A 21,166-nucleotide genomic window follows, 5' to 3' on the forward strand; every position below is an offset into this window, starting at 1 on the left:
AGCGCTGGATCTCTGGGCAGGTAGCCCGGGGGGTAGGGAATAGATGGCACTGCTTTGTGAGAACCCTGTGCTTGGCCCATGCCATGTTGTGTGGCTCAACCCCTTCCAGGCCCCCACAGTGCATGGCAAAGCGCCTTCTTCAGATCAAACACTTTTCAGTCTCCTGCCAGCCTTCATCTGTGCAAAGCGCAGCATGCACTGGGTTAGCAGACACCCTCAGGGCCACCTCCTCACCTGGTGTAAATCAGAGCTCTGCTGAGCTACACCAGCTGAGGATCTGGCTCATTGGCTCTGCTATCCACTCAGCCCTTCATCCTATGGCTACAGCTCACTTGCCTTCCTGACACAAGCACGGTTACTGACAACCTGGTTGGCAGCCAGGGAAAGCAGGCTCTAGATCCCATGAAGGAGTCGATGGGATGGGCAGCTTCCCAGCATAGTGACCCGCACTAGGATAGAGGAGCCCAGGGTTGAGGTGTTCACGCAGGACCCTGGCTGTTCAGGCTCTGGGGGTGGGGGGGGGCAATCACAAAGCTCAAGGGGGTTGGGGACAGCAGCAGGAGGGGTTGTTGCCAGCTACTTTCTTTCCCAGTTTCTTGGATGCCATAAATCACGGTCACCCCATACCTCAAAGAGCCAATTGGAGCAGCACCTTCTGTGAAGCATGATGGGAACCGGTGCAGAGGCCTCTGGGGCACTCCTAAGGTGGAGTAATTGAGAGCGACTGAAAGTGGGGTCATGTTATAATCGGGGGAAAGACACCCAGAAAGGAGAAGGGTCAATGGCAGAGGTGGGACTAGAACCCAAGTCTCCCGACTCCCAATACTGGGCTAACCCAGGTGCCGTTCAAAGCCGTGAGGGGACCATTTCCCTTCTGCAAATGGGTCGTCCACTGATTCAACTGCCATACACCCCTCCCGACTCCCTTGCAGGACAGGGCCTCTCCTGTGCCATGCCCCTCCACATGGTCCCGGGCTGCGAAGGGAAGGCAGAGAAGAAAGGCCCAGATGAACGAGGCCAGCCGACAAGAGGGGCCATGTGCCATGGAAGGCACATGGCTGGCAAGCACTTGGTAAAAGAGAGCAGAGAGAAAGGCAGGGCGGGGGCAGTAATTACTCCAATTGGCTGGTACGGTCATGCAGGCCCCATGACAGCTACACGCACTCCCCACCACCGCTCAAGGAGAGAGCAGTAGTAATTGGGTCAGCAGTGGTGAGAGATGAAGGCTCCCCGCTCAGCATCAGCGTGCAGATGCCTCTCCCTCTTAATTCACCATCCAGTTAAAACAGTCAAGCACGGCGCCGTTCAGAAAGCAGCCTAGCCCGAGTGCAAAGCCCCGCTCGCTCCTGCTGGTCCAACAGGCTGTGGAACAAAGCAGCTAGTCGAGCCCCATGCTGGGTCCTTCAGCTGAGCCCACCAGCAACCAGTGAGGGCTGCTAACATTTCAACTGAGGATGTCACAGCACCACTGTCCTTCAACAGCCCGTGTCCCTCCCCTTCCAGACAGTCACATGCACGTAGGGTGACCAGATGTCCCGATTTTATAGGGACATTCCTGATTTTGGGTTTTTTTTCTCACATAGGCACCTATTACCCCCCACCTCCTGTTCCGATTTTTGACACTTGCTATCTGGTCAGCCTACATGCACAGCCCCACAAGACACACTGCACTGTGCGCAATGTGTGTTCACACACACTGGATCCCCTTCACCCTGACAAACGCATATGCACAACACTGCCCCGGCTCTCACCTCCTTCACAGGGGAGGGGCCTGGCCTGACAAAACATACACTGTGCCCCTATGCACACAGGCACATTCACACACCCACCGATGGACGCTAGAGACGGACACTATACAAACCCATTCATGCACCGACTCTCTGATGTATGTCCACAGGCAACCTGCCCCTCACCTCTGCAGGTAATATGCAACACGCCCTGAAAAACTACCCAGGCAGAGAGTGGCACCTGCCAACACAGACACCACTTGGAAACGCACACACACTCCCCACCCTACTCACACACACCATACCGAAACCCAGCTCCTTAGCGACCTAGGTATGGTACTTCCAGCTAGTCAACCATTCCCTCCACCCACCCCGGCATACAGGGAGACACCCACCACCAGTCTGCTCCTTATACACATACCTGTGGTGTCAGGCATGAGCCCATTGCAGACCTCAGCATCTCTCCTTGAGACACTCCTGGGCATCGCAATGGTGTCTCGTTGCTTCAGCCCCACTCCAAAAGATAACCCTCACCTGCACTGTCTGATCAGCAGCTCTCTTTTGGTTGGCCTGTCTCCTTTGCCCTTCTCTTCAAAACACTCAGCGGGTTTCACTCCAATCCCTCACAAACACAGCTACTGATATTTAACCCCTCGCCACCTGCAAAATCCGATCCTTTCATTTCCCCCGTTTGCTACCTCTGCAGATTAGGTCAAAGCCCCTTGGAGGGTCAAAGAGAAACGGGTGCTGAAGAGCAATGGGAGCTGCTAGTGTTTGCTCTGTGTGAGATTCACCCCAGCACAAGGCCTGTGACCACAGGACTCCAGTGGTGTGGCTGGGCCCCTGCCCAAGGGAGAATTTCTCCCTCCCAGGAGCACAGGGATATGAAAGATCAATATCCACTGAGCTGGGCTCTCAGAGATGGTGCTGAAAGCCCGCCCCTTGGCACCCCCATATTATAAAGGTAGAGCTTTAGGAGCACAGGCCGACACTCAGCACAATTTCAACCTGCCTCTGCTGGGGGGAGGCGCCCGGGGATGTTTCTGACATACAGATGTTACGGCTTCTCTTGGCAGAAAGGCTAATTAAACAGCTGATAAATATTAATAATGCCAGGTTCCCAGAGAGGGTACGGCTGGGTCCAAGAGATTTATTAGGAGTTAGCTGCTTTATGGATTGGAAAGAAGATGTAAATGGCATGGCTCCAGAACTGGGAGCTGAACGGTGACCTCTCCAGATTCCTTTTTGGTTTTGGTTTTGCAAATGCGCCCCCACCCCCCCAGGCAGAGGTGTCTCCACAGCAAACTGCACAGTCAAGTAGCTTTAATTAACTGATCAGCTGCTTGTAGAGACAACCCAGAGCTGCTGGGGAGAGAGACAGAGCAGTGCCTCAGGAGGCACTTTATTACAAGAGCTGCTCAGAAGCTCCCTAGTTAAAGCTGAAACCCGCTCCAGGCCCTATAGAGTCAACTTCCCTCTAGCTTGGGCGGGCGGATGGAGGGGAATGAAAACTCCCACCTTTGAGCCCAATAAATGTTCTGGCTCGCTCCCATGTCCAGGGCTGGTGCAAGGATATTTTGTGCCCTAGGCGAAACTTCCACCTTGTGGCCCCCCCACCCCTCGTAACATCAGTTCATTGAGGGGCAAATCCCGACGAGCCTTTATAGATCCCAGGGGCCAGCCATGCCCAGAGGCTGCTCCCCAGACCAGGTTCCCCCCTTCCCCCCCCCCCCCGAACTCCCCTGGAGGGTGCACAGCCCCCCCACGAGCCCTCCCCACCCCACTCTGGTGGCCCCCGCCCCGAGTCCACTCACTGGCTTTGCCAGGCTTGGGCCGCTGCAGCAGCTCGGCAGGGAGGAGCTGGCTTCTGGGGGCTCCTGCAACAGATGCATGTGGGCAGAGGCCCCTGTGCACCCCCCCCGGCTCCCCCCTCGCCACGATCGGGCTCTGTGGTTTCCGGGAGTGTGAGCCGCCGCTGCCCCTCCCAGAGCAGGCTCAGGGCCCCGTGGCTCACATGCCTGGGAGCCGCAGAGCCTGAACACGGTGAGGGGCAAGCCGGCGGGGCGCACGGGGGCCTCTGCCCGCATGCATCTGCTGCAGTCTGCAGGGGCCCCCCGGGGGGGCGCCAGGTCACAGCCTGGGCAGGAGGGGCGGGGGGGGGGGACGGCTGCTTCCCGCTAGTGGCACCACCGCCTTTGCAGGGCTCCTGCCCCCTGCACTGCGCCGGCTCCTCCATGGCTGGGGCTCACCGGCCCCGCAAGCCCTATGCAGTATTATTAAACTGGTGCCCCTATGCCCGACATAGCCTGAGCTTGCAGCCCGGCGGGGGCGGGGGCGGAAGGACAAGGCAGAAAGAACAACAAGACGCCGGCCCGCCTCACAGTCGCGGAGAGTCACAGTTCCCCGCAGAGACCCCTGTATCCTCTCCCTCACGCAGAATGGACATGCAGAAGGTACCTAATTAAAAGCACTAAAGTTGGGAATAAAAAATGTCAGTCACAGGCTTTTTGATATGCCCTGAAGTTTGTCAAACATTTATTTGCAAAAACTTTGTAGTAAGGGTGAGTCAGCTGTCTTGCTGAAGACAACTTCAAATATTATGGAATACATGATGCAGCTCTTCTCTGTTTTACATTTTCTTAATCAGTATTTCTAAGATGATTTTATATTTTAAATGTTTTCTTAAGCCTTCATAAAGTAATCATTCCAGATTACTACATATTTAACTCACTGAAACAGACATTATTTTAAATTAATCAGTCACAGAGATTTAGTGTGTTCATAACAATGTTCATTGCTTTTAGAAAAAGGGAACACTAATTTACTGTGTGTGATCTCCATAACAATACACATGTTTATGAAATTTCACCAACTTTAAAAAATATGTTTCCAAAGATTTTAGGCATAACAAAGGATTTTATATCTTACTAAGGTACTGATTTTGCTTAAAACTAGTTCATCAGATAGTCAGAAGTAAAGAAAGGGAAACTCTGTCCAGCTATCTGGAAGCAAAGGGCTGTTGCTTCCTTCAATGCGGGGGTGGGAGGAGGGAGAGGGGGTGAAGGGAGAAATGGATGGACAGAAAGGACAGGAAGACTTTGGAAGTAAGTTTTTTTACTATAGTAATTAAAATGTGTATTTTGGATAAGGGTGGTCTTTTGAAGAATTTATGTAAAAAAACATATGTCTGAAGATCCAAGCGTTTAAGGCTAAAGATGATTGTGCATCTAAAAATCTATGCAAGGATTTTTTAGAGATGTGATTTTATAATCTTCGCCAACTCACTAATGAAATATTTTTAAAGCAAATTTTAAACTAAGGTCCTGTAGACTGACATGTTCTAAGTAAATATTACAGTCATGCGCAACTGTTTTTGTCAGTACATTCAGAAACTGACAGTAGATACCTGGGGGTTGGCAAATGCCTGTTAAATGTCTTCATTACTCCTTGAATGGCTCTTTAACAGTTTCAGTGTTGTGCGAATAGGTCTGGCAGGCTGGAGACTGTTTCTCTTTTAACTACTAGATCCCCTTCCCAGAAAGACTCAGAGCCTGCAGAACAGGGGTAGGAAAACCAGTGGGGTCGACACTAAGACCCAGTGGTGCCCCAAATTTTCAGGTGCCCTACGCAGCTGCCTTTGCCTGAGGACTGCCCCTGGTGCCCCCAACCACTTGCTGCCCTAGGCCGCTGCCTAGTTCGCCTAGTGGTTGCACCGGCCCTGGGTGTGTGCTGGAAAGGGGCTTGAGAGCCTGGCACAGCAACCCAGTGCAAGGGAAACTGGGGCTGGAGGGCTGGGTGGGACCCCAGCACATCAGGTGGCATCCCAGAAGGGGGGTCTAACCCATCACAACCACTATCTGCCACTAAGTACAAGAGCTCCAGGGTAGAAGCTGAAGAGGCAGAGCAATAAAGAAGCGCAGACCTGTCTCTGGGATTGTACAATACCATCCTCCACAGGCTGCTGGGACATCTTTGGTGTTCACTCTCCTGCGCTGGCCCTTACTTTCTTGGATTTCACTCAGGCCATTTCCGTAGTGCATAGAGGGGCATAGAGGAGTGTAGCCCATGGCAACACGGCGTGGCTGTGGCTCTCATTCTCTCTCCAGTCGCTAGGGTTGCCAACCCTCCTGGTTTTGCCGGGAGTCTCCCAGAATCAGGCCCTAGCTCCCGAAGGCTACTGAAGCCAAACCGGGAGATTTTAGGTGCTGACAGGCTGGCAGCGCAGCATGGCAAAGGCAGGCTCTCTGCCTGCCCTGGTCCTGCACTGCTCCCAGAAGTGGCCGGCATGTCCCTGTGGCCCCTGGGGGTGGGGGTGAGAGGGGTGTCTCCGCGCACTGCCCTCTCCTCGAGCGCCGACTCCGCAGCTCCCATTGGTTGGAAACTGGGCTAATGGGAGCTGCGGGGGCAGTGCCTGCTGAGAAGGATTTCCCTCCCCCGTTGAGTATGTTCCCTGCAGCACTTAGTATAGAGGACATACACTCGTGGCCTGCTCAAGCCAGCAATGGATGTGCCTCGGGGGATTTCGTTCCCACTTCCCAAATGCAGAATATCAATTCTGCTACAAGCGAGGGCTTATCTACACAACAGCTTCTACAGCGCCTCAGCTGTGCCACTTTAGTGCCGGAGTGTAGCCGCTTCCTACATCAACAGACGGGATTTTTCTGTTAATGTAGTTAATCCGGCTTTACAAGAGGTGGTAGCTAAATCAATGGAGAATCCTTCCATCAATCTAGCTGTGACTACACCGGGGGTCAGGTCACCCTAACTATAGTGCTCTGAGTGTGAAGTTTTCCACAGCTGTGAGCGAGATAGCTAGGTCAAATCTATTTTTTAAGTGTATACAATGAGGTTTGGAAATCCACTCACTCATTCTTCCAGCTAAGAGGGCTCCCAGCCAGCCGCCCATTAACAGCTGTTAACCAAGAGTGCTTTAGCATAACTCATGTTCCTTTCCCGCTGCACCAACCCAATAGCTCTTAACACAAAGGAACAAAAAGAGTCATTGAAGCAGCTGTATGGAAACATCCCCCAATAGCCCATAGCCCATGAAAGCGAGACTGTGACGGGTTGGATCACAGAAACCCCCTTGGGAGCTGCCAACAGATGTGCAAAGACTACCCCTGCTTCTGTTTTCCCTGCCAGCTCAGGACTCCAGCACCCTGTCTTGCTGAGCCAGACACTCCCGTCTGGCTCCAGACACAGATGCAGGGTCTGAATCTCTTGTCCCAAAGCTGCAAGTTTACCTGAAAACAGCGTACAGAAGTGCGCTTGTCTTTAGCACTCAGATGCTCAACTCCCAATGGGGTCTAAACCCAGATAAATCCGTTTTACCCTGCATAAAGCTTATGCAGGGCAAACTCGTAAATTGTTCGCCCTCTATAACACTGATAGAGAGATATGCACAGTTGTTTGCTCCCCCAGGTATTAATACATACTCCGAGTAAATTACTAAATAAAAAGTGATTTTATTAAATACAGACAGTAGGATTTAAGTGGTTCAAAGTAGTAACAGACAGAACAAAGTAAGTCACCAAGCAAAATAAAATAAAATGCGCAAATCTATGCCTAATCAAACTAAATACAGATAATCTCACCCTCAGAGATGCTTCAGTAAGTTTTTCTCAGACTGGACACCTTCCAGGCCTGGGCACAATTCTTTCCCCTGGTACAGCTCTTGTTGCAGCTCAGGTGGTAGCTAGGGGATTCTTCATGATGGCTTCTCCCCTTCTCTGTTCTCTTCCCCCCTTTATATATCTTTTGCATAAGGCGGGAACTCTTTGTCTCTCTGGGTTTCCACCCCCCCTCACTGGAAAAGCACCAGGTTAAAGATGGATTCCAGTTCAGGTGACATGATCACATGTCACTGCAAGACTTCATTACTCACTTGCCAGCACACACATATACAGGAAGACTCACAGGTAAATACAGCCATCTGCAGACAATGGGAGTCATCAAGATTCCAAACCATCATTAATGGTCCACACTTTACACAATTACAATAGGCCCTCAGAGTTACATTTTATATTTCTAGTTTTAGATACAAGAGTGGTACATTTATACAAATCAGATGATCACACTCAGTAGATTATAAGCTTTGTAATGATACCTTACAAGAGACCTTTTGGATGAGGCATATCCCAGTTACTTACATTCACTTATTACCGTATTTTCTCTAAAACGGTCTCAGTTACATTACATTGACTTATTATCAAGTTTTTATAAAACCATATAGACTGCACAACGTCACAGAGACCCTCATGCTTGGACCAAGAGGTGGCAAACACACCCATGCCACATCAGAGCTGTGTGTGTGATTTCATTGGAGCAGATTGGGCCTGAACACAACCCCAGCCTGCTTGGATACATCACTCCCATCGCTATCTGCTGCTACCCTTGTGTGACCCTGAGCACCCCTGTATTCACACCCTACACGCTAGTGTAATAATCTTTGTACAAAATATGCCTTGTGAGATATATGAAAACTAATAACTCATTGACCATTAATATTCTTGTGTGATGTATGCACACAGTGGGTATTAAGAGTTATGGCTATATGTTAGCATTATGACTAAAGTGTGTTTGAACCAGGTATGGCAGGGGGAGTGGTTAATCAGATCCATCCTAAAGGAAGGAATGTGTGTTTGCCTCAAATTACATATAAGTGGTAAACAGGCCCATCAAGGCAGCAGGGGAGGAGATGGCAGGAAACAGGACAATTTGCCTTTCAGCAAACACAAGTGGAGGAATAAAACATGGACTTTCCTTCACCACCAGCCTTCATGTTGCCTTCCTCACAGCTCGAATAAACTTTACCTTGAGGGGTAACTCTCAGAAGAATCCATTTCAGAGGTTCACTGGTCTATAAAAACAAGTGGGGCTGAACCTCAAGTGATAAGCAAGTGACTCCACTGACTGTAAACAATATCACTCTATTCTACAAGTGTATAGAGTGAGGTCTTGTCTGAAAGCTAATTACTTATTCACTCAACTGGGGCAAATACACCATTCCATTTAAACACAGCACTGAGCTGGTTTATAGTAACAAAATAAAACAGACTTATTAACAATAGATCAGAGGTTAAGTGATGCCAAGTAAAAGGAATACAGTTAGAAAGTTATGTGTTTGTGTGTCTTCAGAGGAACAAACAAATCTTATTATTTCTCTGAACCATCCAGGGGAGGGCTGGATATTGCAGAGCACATGGATTTAGGAAATTTAGGACTGCGAGTGTGTTGGGGTCCCCTCACTGGCTATAACCAAGGCTGGTGGAAGCCAGAATGAGGCTCTGGGGTCAGAGTTGCTGAACTAGGGCTGTCTAAGCACACAGACACTTAGCGTGTGACCTGTATACTGATAGGCCAGTAGTGAGCATCCCAGGTTGGAAGCTACAGCAGCAAGGCATCATAAGGCACTCAGGGTCACAGGGCAGGCAGTGACACAGCCCTCATTGATCTGGTCTACACCCCGAACCACGTGACACTTTGTCCCCTCAGGCCAGTCTATGCTGTCTAATGCCCTGCAGGGTGGTTTCTGGATGGAGCAGGGAGCAGTTTGGGATGTGGTATTTCCCTACACAGCTTGCAGCTCCTAATCTAGATGTTGCCAAGGAGGGGAACTGCATCTCCCTACTCTAAACCATGAAAGCCCAAGCTTCATGAGGGTCATGCAGGCCATGTGGCCAGTACTGTCAGGACTTGAGAGTTACAAACAGGGTCAAAATCTGTGCTGATTCATAGCATGGGCCATTCATTGACTCTAATGGAAAATTTGGCCCTTCGTGTGCCTCTGTATTAATATTAGAAACAAGCTCAGGCCGGATCTGGATTTTGAATGCCCTGTAGTCTAGGGGTTTCAGTCCAACTCCATGTAAAAGTATCAGGAAATGCAGCAACACCTATGGATTGGGATGGGCAGCTGGAGTTGTAGTATGGATGGGGTTTGCCAGCCTCTAGCCCAGCAGTGAGGATGGGTGTACCAGACACCAGGTGCATTAGGGGTGCAACATGCAGATCCCAAGGGCTGAATGGACACAGCATGGAGCTTTCCTCCCTGCTCGCCCGATGGCAGATTGGGCCCTCCCAGGCTCCACCGGGCTGGAAGGAATAGCGGGGCTGGGGTTTGCGGACTGATCAGTCTTTTAGGAGTTGCTAGCAAATTAAAATCCCAGAATAAATTTCCTGCCAGTTTCCAAACAGTCTGGCTCTGGGCAGGGCGGCTCCAGGCACCAGCGCAGCAAGTGCGTGCCTGGGGCGGCAAGCCGTGGGGGGCGGCCTGCCAGTTGCTGTGAGGGTGGCAGTCAGGCAGCCTTCAGTGGCATGCCTGCGGGAGGTCCGCCGGTTCTGCGGCTTTGGCGGTAATTTGGTGGCGGGTGCGCCGAAGGCGCGGGACCAGCAGATCACCCGCAGAAATGCTGCCGAATCCGTATGACCGCGGACCGCCCGCAGGCATGCTGCCGAAGCCTGCCTGATTGCTGTGCTTGGGGAGGCAAAAAACATAGAGCTGCCCCTGGCTCTGGGCCTCTCAGGATTTGCTGCTGCAGTACTCACACACAATTCATAGGGAACACTAAAAAAGCTAGTTAGTGGTTTGTTTACTACTGGGGGAGGGATCCCCTGGTGGCTCGTGGCAGGCTGTAGTAATTAGCAACAGACAGCCTGCTTCTCCCTACAAGATCCTCTCTCTAAACAATGGGACCGGATGACTGTAAGGCCCCCCCCCCTGCCGCCCCCACTCTCAGGGTTGTGGCCTCTTCAAACACTGCAGATTCATGAGCACAGGGATTTGGGCTGGTGGCTCTTCCATCTCGCTTCTGCTGCACCACCCACACCACTGTGAGTCGCCACTGCAGATAGATGGAAAGATCCTCCCAAAGCCAGCCCCGCTCCCCGAGAACAAGATCAAGAGGAACTAGGCAGAGCTATGTATAGTTCATATCAAGCCTGGTTCTCCACACTCTTATGTAGCTAGTGGATATGCAGAGGAAATGTAGGATGTTATCACTGGCATGAGCGAGTGGAGAATGGGGCAACCCAGTGCGCACGCTGCGCATGCCCAGCCCCTGGCCAGTCGCGTCTGGGCTGCTGCCCAGCTGGTGCAATCCCGCGGTGGACCTGGAGTGGGGGCAGCAGGCCCCAGCCCCCCCGTCCCGCTCGGGTCCCGCAGGGGAATGAATGGGACTGGGCTGCTGATGCCTCCGCCCCGGGGCCGCCGCGGGATAGCACGAGCTGGGCAACCAGCCCGGACGCGACTGGCCAGGGGCTGGGCACAGCATGCGCACTGCTGGGTCTCTGCAACAGGCCCGGGCTCGGGGGGTTCGGGCCTGGGTGCCAGAGCCTCAGCCGCTGAGTTTGGCCATCGGCCGCTTCCTCCCCCAGTGGCAGTAGGAGCTGCAGCGGCGACTGCTCCCAAGTCCCACTGCCCAGGGGGGAGAACAGCCGCCGCCTGGCCCCACGGGCCGCCCCCCTACTCTCCCTACCGCCCGACTGAGTCCTGCCTGCGCTTGGGGCCAGGCCGGACTCACTCACGGCACCATGCTCCCCCTGCGTCTCCGGGGCCTCTATTCAGCGCTTGTGGAGGAGGGGTTTTTTTTTGCCCCGCCCCTGCGTCCTGATATTTGACCTGGGTGATCTGGTCACCCTAGCCCCTGACTTCCTGGCTCTGGCCCCTGCCCCACTCTGCTCCTTTTTGGGGAATTCCAAAGTGGTGGGTTTTCACGCCTTATCAGGACGAAACCCAATCTCGACATATCAAAATCCTGCACACAATGGAGCTCTCCCCAGTCTCTGCTCAGCCCTTTACAGAGCCAAGCCCTCTTTGGCTTTTCTAGGCAGCGGTAGCCTCTCCTGCGTCATTCATTGTTAGGAGTATCGTAGCACCTGGGAGCCCCCAGTCATTGGGCAAGGATCCCATTGTGCTAGGCGCTGTACAGACACAAAACAAGAAGACAGTTCCTGCCCTGACGAGCTTACAATCTAAGTATAAGACAAGACAACTGCTGTAGCTGGGCAGGGGGAGCACCAGGAAACAATACTGCCAGCATTGTAGGCTGTGGTCTCAGCACCCCAGCTGCCTAACCACCCTCATCAACTCCCTCGGCCAATTACTGATGAGAAAGTGGATCTTCCTCTCTAGTTCTGGCTCTGGGACCAATGTGTGCGCGTCAGTGCAGAAAATTCAGGAAATAGCCATCGCGCCCGTGTGTGCTACTTCTGCGCCCCTTCCGCCAGTCTGTGGTGCTAATGAGGACGCCTATTCTTCCTGCTAACTCACCCGCTGCAGGCCAAGCTGATCATCCAGCATCCAGCTGGCCTGTCCCACCAGCAACCACCTTGACTCACTTTCTTCAGTCAGTAGGGAAGAGGATTTGATTTCCTCAGCTTGGAACAAATCAATATTTTCATTTCCTTAACAACTTTACTTCTCCTGGGCTCTCAGTGCTGCTCTTCACCTGGGCCAGGAGAAGAGCAGAAAGAACGTAGTAAGCAGGGTTTATGACGCTACCCGTCACCAAAGCAGCTGCGCACCTTCCCCATCAAATGGTTAGCAATAGCTACGTCCCTAGTAGACTTCAGGGCACCTCTGGTTCTTCTCCCTTTTGGGGGTAAAAGGGAAACTTTGCTTGTGGAGGGGGAGGCTGATTATTAGTGTTATTCATGTTGCTGTAATTTTTTAGGATCTTTTTTAATTGGTTGCTTGGGGCTTTTGGTAGAAGGGGGGGTGTCAGGTGCTGTGTTACTCTCATGATGGTAGAGTGGGTTTATATCACCGCTTCGTACCCAACTTCACCATGTTGGCCACCCCATTATTGGACTTGACAAAGAACGCCCAGCCACGGAAAGTCCAGTGATCAGAGGACTGCGAGGCAGCCTTCCAGACCCTGCGAAAGCCACTGACCCATCCCATCCAGGCTTCACAAAGTCCTTCATCCTCCAAATGGATACCTCGGAGGTAGGGCTGGGAGTGGTACTATCTCAAGAAGTAGACGTGGAGGAGCACCCGATCCTTTCCTCTCAGCTGCAAGCTGTTCCCCCAGGAGACCCGTTACTTTACTATAGAAAGGGAGGTCCTGGATGTCTGTAGATCAATCTCTGATAATTTTCATATGACTTTACATTGTGCCTCTTCATATAACCTTGTGGTAGGTCTACCCACGTGTGACCTCTGTTTTCATGGAACTTTGTATCAAAGCCTCATTTAGAAACTTTGCATTGCCCTTGGTATAATATTATAGCCCCTAAGGATAGAATAAGATAGAAGAAACATTTCTTTTTGCTAGCAGTAGAACAAGAGCTCTTCCCCCCCTCCCCCACTCTTAATCAATTGCCCTGTTGAATGAATGAGGTGTGGATGAGCAAGGCATGGAAGGCAGACAGCCTCAATTGTTGGAGAGGGGCTGGGAGCCAGACCCAAGGACAATAAAACCTGTCAAGTGGGCTCATTAAAGACAAGCAGACATACTGACAGCCTCGGGGGTTAGAAGCAAGCACCTTCTTTTGGAAACACCCTCTTTGCAGCATTGGGACAACACTCAAAAGAAAGCAGCACAAAGGACCAATGGACACAGACACAGAGTTTGAATCTGGTATAGATTTGCATAAGAGGAAAGCTGCTATAAAAGTGAGGTGTCTTGCAGAGGACCCCGGGTCTCGTCTTGTCAACATGGGAGCATCGATCCGGATCGGCAGAAGCCCGGCTCCACCCCCTCCCCCATCTAACTCACCTGGCCAGTGAAGTTAAGGGGAGCAACTAATTGGTAACAACAAGACGGAATGGGTTTGTGTGTGTGTGTGTGTGAGTGTAAGTGTAATATATTATATGCATATAATACAGTGTTAATAAATACATGTATTACTAATAAATGTGGCGTTTTGCCTTATTCCCCCTGAAACCCCTGATGTAAACAGCAGTACGTCAGTGGAAGAATTGTTCCATTGACCTAGCTAATCCACCTCTCTGGCAGGTGGATTACCTACACCCATGGGAGAACTTCCCATCAGTGCAATTAGTGTCTACACTGAAGTGCTGCAGCCACACTGCTGTAGTGGTTTAAATGTAGACATACCCTGACTGGCCTGTGGCGGATCACAGGCGAGTCATATCCTCAGCCAATTGTAGAAAATGAAGTCTCAGACAGATGGATCTGTGTTATCACCTAAGTCAGTGGTTTTCAACCTGGGGTCTGTGGACTATGTCTAAGGTGTCCACAAAAGGTTGTCGTTATGATAGGACAGTAGTTTTCAACCTGTGGTCCATGGACCCCCTGAGGGTCTGCAGACTCTAAGACTTCCAAAGGGGTCTGCACCTCTATTTGAAATTTTTAGGGAGCTGCAAATGAAAAAAAGGTTGAAAACTACTAACCTAGGAAATCCTCATGATAATACTTCAGCTTTCTCTAGCTCTGGCACCTTTGGAGGATCTCCAAGTCCTTTACAGACACTAATGAACTCAGTCTCACAGCCACCCCCTAGGGTGGTATCTCCATTTTACAGCCAAGAAACCAGAAGCACAAAGGTTGCATGAGTTGCCAAAGGTGGCCCAGTGAAGGCAATAGAAGAGCCAGGAATCCCACCCTGATCTCCTGTCCCACAGTGCTGTGCTTTAGCTGCAAGGTCATCCTTCCCTCCACATAAAGGGGTTTTTTAATCATCAAAGAGAGTGGGAAGCAGCACAAAGTCTTTCCAGGCAAAAGCAATTAAAAGCTAGAGACGAAATAACTGCAGTTCTGGGTAGAAATGATTGTATCTGTATAGAATGCATTCAACAGAATGACTTTTCTTTTTGTAAAGACATGAGCAGTGCAATTACCTCAAACAAACCTGTGTGCCATGTTTTAGAAGAAAAACAGACAAATCTAGGTCCAGACTACACAAAATCTAATAGCACAAAGCAAAAGCAAATCAGGGTAGGGATTTACAACTGAAGTTACCCCCGCACTCTGGATTGAAGCATTACAGGCCATCACGGCTTCCTCAACAAGTAACCAGGTTAGACAGACAGTTGTGCATCACATGTATGGGGGTTGTGATAAAAGCTAATGGGATCATCCCATGCAGACTGTTTGTAACAGAGGTGCTAACCCACACTTACAGGATGTGACAATAGCGGAGAAGGACTAAGAATGTATTGCAACAATGAGAAAGTGTGAAAGACTAAATTCCCTTTCAGCCCTGTCTTCATTTGTTTGGAAGTGGAAGAGATTAAATCTTATCTGAAGAGTGGGCGCTGCTCTGGTCCTTTAAAAAAGGTGCTTACTGAGATGGAGGGGAAGATCTTAATATTCATAAAAGGGTTAGGAAAAATCAGATGAATAATAACAGCATCCAGTGTTGCATTAAACGGGATAAAATTTAAGATATCTAAGCCTGCTTGCTTCAGCACATAAGATAACTGCTAATTTACGGGCAATCATTGACCATTAGAGGGTTTTTTTGTTTTGTTTTAAGAAGAACAGGAGTACTTGTGGCACCTTAGAGACTAACAAATTTATTAGAGCATAAGCTTTCGTGGACTACAGCCCACTTCTTCGGATGCATATATATCCATCTATATGCATCCGAAGAAGTGGGCTGTAGTCCACGAAAGCTTATGCTCTAATAAATTTGTTAGTCTCTAAGGTGCCACAAGTACTCCTGTTCTTCTTTTTGCGGATACAGACTAACACGGCTGCTACTCTGAAACTTGTTTTGTTTTGTTTTTTAACCTGCTGTGAAATATCTGGCATGGGCCATTGTCAGAGACTGAATACTGGACTCCACAGTGCGGCAAGTCTCCAGTTGCTAGGAAAGCCATTTTAACCCAGAGTCCCCTGGGCAAGCGCAGAGGGGAAGTGTTCACTAAATGGTTTAATATGGATGTCCCCGCACTGTCAAGTCCAGTATCCTGTCTCTGACAATGGCCCATGCCAGATGTTGCACAGTAGGTTAAAAAACAAAACATAACAAAAAACCCTTTAATGGTCAATGAGTGCCCGTAAATTAGCAGTTCTCTTATGTGCCGAAGCAATACCCCAATTTAAAAAACATAGTAAGAGAACCAAAAAAGAGCCACCGTGGTTAAACAATAAAGTAAAAGAAGCAGTGAGAGGCAAAAAGGCATCCTTGAAAAAGTGGAAGATAATTCCTAATGAGGAAAATAGAAAAGCACATAAACTCTCACAAAGTAAGTGTAAAAATATAATTAGAAAGACCAAAAAAGAATTAGAAGAACAGCTAGCCAAAGACTCCAAGAGTAACAGCAAAAAATGTTTTAAATGCATCAGAAGCAGAAAGCCTGCTAAACAACCAGTGAGGCCACTGGACAAGCGAGATGCTCAAAGACAATCAGGCCATTGCAGAGAAACTAAATGAATTATTTGCATTGATCTTCATTGTTGAGGATGTGAGGGAGATTCCCAAACCTGAGCCATTCTTTTTGGGTGACATATCTGAGGAACTGTCCCAAATTGAGGTGTCATTAGAGGAGGTTTTGGAACAAATTGATAAACTAAACAGTAATAAGTCTCCAGGACCTGATGGTATTCACCCAAGACTTCTGAAGGAATTAAAATGTGAAATTGCAGGACTACTAACTGTCATCTGTAACCTATCATTTAAATCAGCTTCTGTACCAAATGACTGGAGGCTAGCTAATGTGATGCCAATTTTTAAAAAGGGCTCCAGAGGTGACCCTGGCAATTACAAGCCAGTAAGCCTCACTTCAGTACCGGGCAAATTGGTTGAAACTATCGTAAAGAACAAAATTGTCAGACACATAGATGAACATAATTTGTTGGGAAATAGTTGACATGGTTTTTGTAAAGGGAAATCATGCCTCACCAATCTACTAGAATTCTTTGAGGGGGTCAACAAGCATGCGGACAAAGGCGATCCAGTGGATATAGTGTATTTAGATTTTCGGAAAGCCTTTGACCAGGTCCCTCACCAAAGGCTCTTAAGCAAAATAAGCAGTCATGGGATAAGAGGGAAGGTTCTCTCATGGATCGGTAACTGGTTAAAAGATAGGAAACAAAGGGTAGGAATAAATGGTCAGTTTTCAGAATGGAGAGAGGTAAATAGTGGTGTCCCCCAGGGATCTGTACTGGGCCCAGTCCTATTTAACATATTCATAAACGATCTGGAAAAAGGGGTAGACAGTGAGGTGGCAAAATTTGCAGATGATACAAAACTGTCCCAGGCAGACTGTGAAGAGCTACAAAAGGATTTCACAAAACTGGGTGACTGAGCAACAAAATGGCAGATGAAATTTAATGTTGATAAATGCAAAGTAATGCACATTGGAAAACATAATCCTAACTATACATATACAATGATTGGCGCTAAATTAGCTGTTACCACTCAAGAAAGAGATCTTGGAGTCATTGTGGATAGTTCTCTGAAATCATCCACTCAACGTGCAACGGCAGTCAAAAAAGCGAACAGAACATTGGGAAACATCAAGAAAGGGATAGATAACACTGGTCTACAATTTTTGAGAAGTCATCTGCTTCAGAGATAAAATGTGCTATTTATTATGTATTTTGATGTGCTGAATTCAAATATGACAATTAAAACAACTGATTGGCTTCTGTTTCTAAGATATTTAAGTTTTTACATTTTGTCTATGTATATTGTGTAGATAGAGTTTTAATCATAAATTGTAAACCTAGGTCTTTTCATGTGTTTATGGTTGCTTTACATGATAATAGTTCACCTGTCCTGTTTATGTAACACTTTAAAAATCAGCAAAAGGGTTATATAAATCAAATTTATTATGAAACAAAAGGCAAAAAACTATTATAGACTCATAGACTCATAGACTCATATTATGTACATAGGTTAGTCCTATTCAGTGTCTACTTGGCGCTTCTTGGCTTGTCTCTTGAATTCATTAAATGGAGCATCTCTTGTTACTGTCCAGCAATAGTCTGCAAGCATTGATGGGCTCCATTTGCCCTGATAGCGTTTCTCCATTGTTGCAATGTCCTGGTGAAATCGCTCACCGTGCTTGTCGCTCACTGCTCTGCAGTTCGGTGGAAAAAAATCTAGATGAGAGTGCAAAAAATGTATCTTTAGTGACATGTTGCAACCAAGGCTTTTGTATGCCTTGAGGAGGTTTTCCACCAACAACCTGTTGTCTGCCTTGTTGTTTCTGAGAAAATGTATTGCCACTAACTGGAAGGCTTTCCATGCCGTCTTTTCCTTGCCACGCAGTGCATGGTCAAATGCATCATCTCGAAGAAGTTCATGAATCTGAGGACCAACAAAGACACCTTCCTTTATCTTAGCTTCACTTAACCTTGGAAATTTTCCGCGGAGGTACTTGAAAGCTGCTTGTGTTTTGTCAATGGCCTTGAAAAGTTCTTCATCAGACCCAGCTTGATGTGTAAGGGTGGTAACAAAATCTTCCTTGATTCAACAAGTGGTGGATGGTGAACACTTTTCCTCCCAGGCGCCAATGACTGTCGGAGTGGCCAGTCTTTCTTGATGTAGTGGGAATCTCTTGCACGACTATCCCATTTGCAGAGAAAACAGCAGTACTTTGTGTATCCAGTCTCCAGACCAAGCAAGAGAGCAACAACCTTCAAATCGCCACAAAGCTGCCGCTGATGTTGGTCATAGTTTATGCACCTCAAAAGTTGTTTCATGTTGTCATAGGTTTCCTTCATATGGACTGCATGACCAACTGGAATTGATGGCAAAACATTGCCATTATGCAATAAAACAGCTTTAAGACTCATCTTCGATGAATCAATGAACAGTCTCCACTCATCTGGATCGTGAACGATGTTGAGGGCTGCCATCACACCATCGATGTTGTTGCAGGCTACAAGATCACCTTCCATGAAGAAGAATGGGACAAGATCCTTTTGACGGTCACGGAACATGGAAACCCTAACATAACCTGCCAGGAGATTCCACTGCTGTAGTCTGGAGCCCAACAGCTCTGCCTTACTCTTGGGTAGTTCCAAATCCCTGACAAGGTCATTCAGTTCACCTTGTGTTATGAGGTGTGGCTCAGAGGAGGAGGATGGGAGAAAATGTGGGTCCTGTGACATTGATGGTTCAGGACCAGAAGTTTCATCCTCTTCCTTTTCCTCGTCTGACTCAAGTGAGAATGATTCTGGTGCATCAGGAACCGGCAGTCCTTCTCCGTGGGGTACTGGGCGTATAGCTGATGGAATGTTTGGATAATGCACAGTCCACTTTTTCTTCTTTGACACACCTTTCCCAACTGGAGGCACCATGCAGAAGTAACAATTGCTGGTATGATCTGTTGGCTCTCTCCAAATCATTGGCACTGCAAAAGACATAGATTTCCTTTTCCTGTTCAACCACTGGTGAAGATTTGTTGCACAAGTGTTGCAGCATATGTGTGGGGCCCACCTCTTGTCCTGATCTCCAATTTTGCAGCCAAAATAAAGGTAATAGGCTTTCTTAACCATAGTGGTTATACTGCACTTTTGTGATGCAAAAGTCACTTCACCACAAACATAGCAGAAGTTATCTGCACTGTTCACACAAGTACGAGGCATCTCTGTTCACTTTGGCTAAACAGAAATGTGTCCCTTTGCAAAATCAAACACTGACAAATAAGAGAGCATGACACTGTATGATTTCTAGAGCTGATATAGGGCAATTTGTTCAGCAGAGTGATGTAAGCTTTGTTATGTTTGCATCATCCATGACTTCTAGGAATAACATGATGCAATTCATATCATGTATGACACAATACCAGCTTCAGATTGCATCATTCATTATTTTGCCTAAGAAGCAAGTACTGTCCAAACCCAGTCATAGATTTATTCATAGATCCAGTCAAAGATGTATTTTAGTCATTTCTGGTTTAAATTGAGATCCCTTCCCTTTATAACTCACTTATCCTCCGCCATTTCCAAGTCAAGGGTTGTATATACTGACCCATTAGCATATCTTGAAAACTAGAGCCAATCAACAATTTTAAGCATCATTTTCGTTCTCAGTGACCCAGAATTAGTAAAGTTTGACTACATTTATTTCAGAAGCATTTTGGCTGTAGAGCAATGTAATAAGACAGAAAATATCATATTGCCTCTACATAAATTCATGGTACACCTACACCTTGAATACTGCATGCAGATGTGGTCGCCCCATCTCAAAAAAGATATATTGGAATTGGAAAAGGTTCAGAAAAGGAAAACAAAAATGATTAGGGGTATAGAATGGCTTCCGTATGAGGAGAGATTAATAAGACTGGGACTTTTCAGCTTGGAAAAGAGGCGACTAAGGTGGGATATGATAGAGGTCTATAAAACCATGAGTGGTATAGCGAAAGTAAATAAGGAAGTGTTATTTACTCCTTCTCATAATACAAGAACAAGGGGCCACCAAATGAAATTAATAGGTAGCAGGTTTAAAACAAACACAATAAAGTATTTTTCCACGCAACGCACTGTCAACCTCTGGAACTCCTTGCCAGAGGGCGTTGTGAAGGCCAATACTATAACGGGGTTCAAAAGGGAGCTAATAGATACATGGAAACTAGGTCCATCAGTGGCTATTAGCCAGGATGGGCAGAAATGGTGTCCCTAGTGCAGAGGTGGGCAAACTACGGCCCGCAGGCCACATCTGGTCTGCGGGACCGTCCTGCCTGGCCCCGAGCTCCTGGCCCGGGAGGCTAGCCCCCGGCCTCTCCCATGCTGTCTCCCCTCCCCCGCAGCCTCAGCTCGCTTGCTCTGCTGCCGGCACAATGCTCTGGGCGGCGGGGCTGTGAGCTCCTGGGGCAGCGCAGCTGCAGAGCCCGGCCTGACCCGGTGCTCTGAGCTGCATGGTGGCGGCAGTGGTGTGGCCCGGCTCCAGCCGGGCAGCACAGCTGCAGCACCGCCAGCCACAGGTGCTCCAGGCAACGTGGTAAGGGGGCAGGGAGCAGGGGGGAATTGGATAGAAGGCAGGGGAGTTTGGGGTGGTGGTCAGGGGGAGGGGGTGTGGATAGGGGTCGGGGCAGTCGGCGGGGGAACAGGGGCTTGAATGGGGGCAGGAGTCACGGAGGGGCAGTCAGGAAGGAGGGGGTGTTGGATGGGGCGGCGGGGGGCAGTCAGGGACAGGGGTTCCAGGCAGGGGCGGCTCTAGACACCAGCAAAGCAAGCACGTGCTTGGGGCAGCTCATTTGCAGGGGCCGCAGGGATCCAGCATGGGAGCTGAGAACCAACAGGGGGCCCTGGGAGCTGTAGTTTCTTGGTTAGCTCCCTGCCTATAGAGCCAGCCCTGGAGCAGGGAAAGAACTACATTTCCCAGCATTCCCTTGGCCACTACCAACAGGAAAGAGCGGGAGGGAGTGAGGAAGCTGAGACCTCATGCTGCAGCCTGCTGTGAATGGAGAGTTGCACTGGGAAGGGCAGGGATTCCATGTTTTAACATTCAAAAAATAGGACACTCCACGGGGAGGGAGGGTAGCCCCACCCTGCCCCCACCCACTCCTTCCAACT

The 21,166-nt window shown here is 48.9% G+C and overlaps 1 protein-coding gene across 2 annotated transcripts in view; it reads right to left on the minus strand.

Annotated features, from left to right (window-relative positions):
* The window catches only part of SEPTIN12 (septin 12), a 206,035-nt gene that overhangs the window by 116,647 nt on the left and 68,222 nt on the right, over positions 1 to 21,166 (minus strand). The window lies entirely within an intron of this gene.

This window comes from Chrysemys picta, chromosome 10 (genome assembly GCF_011386835.1).
Source record: "Chrysemys picta bellii isolate R12L10 chromosome 10, ASM1138683v2, whole genome shotgun sequence".
Taxonomy (NCBI): Eukaryota; Metazoa; Chordata; order Testudines; family Emydidae; genus Chrysemys; species Chrysemys picta.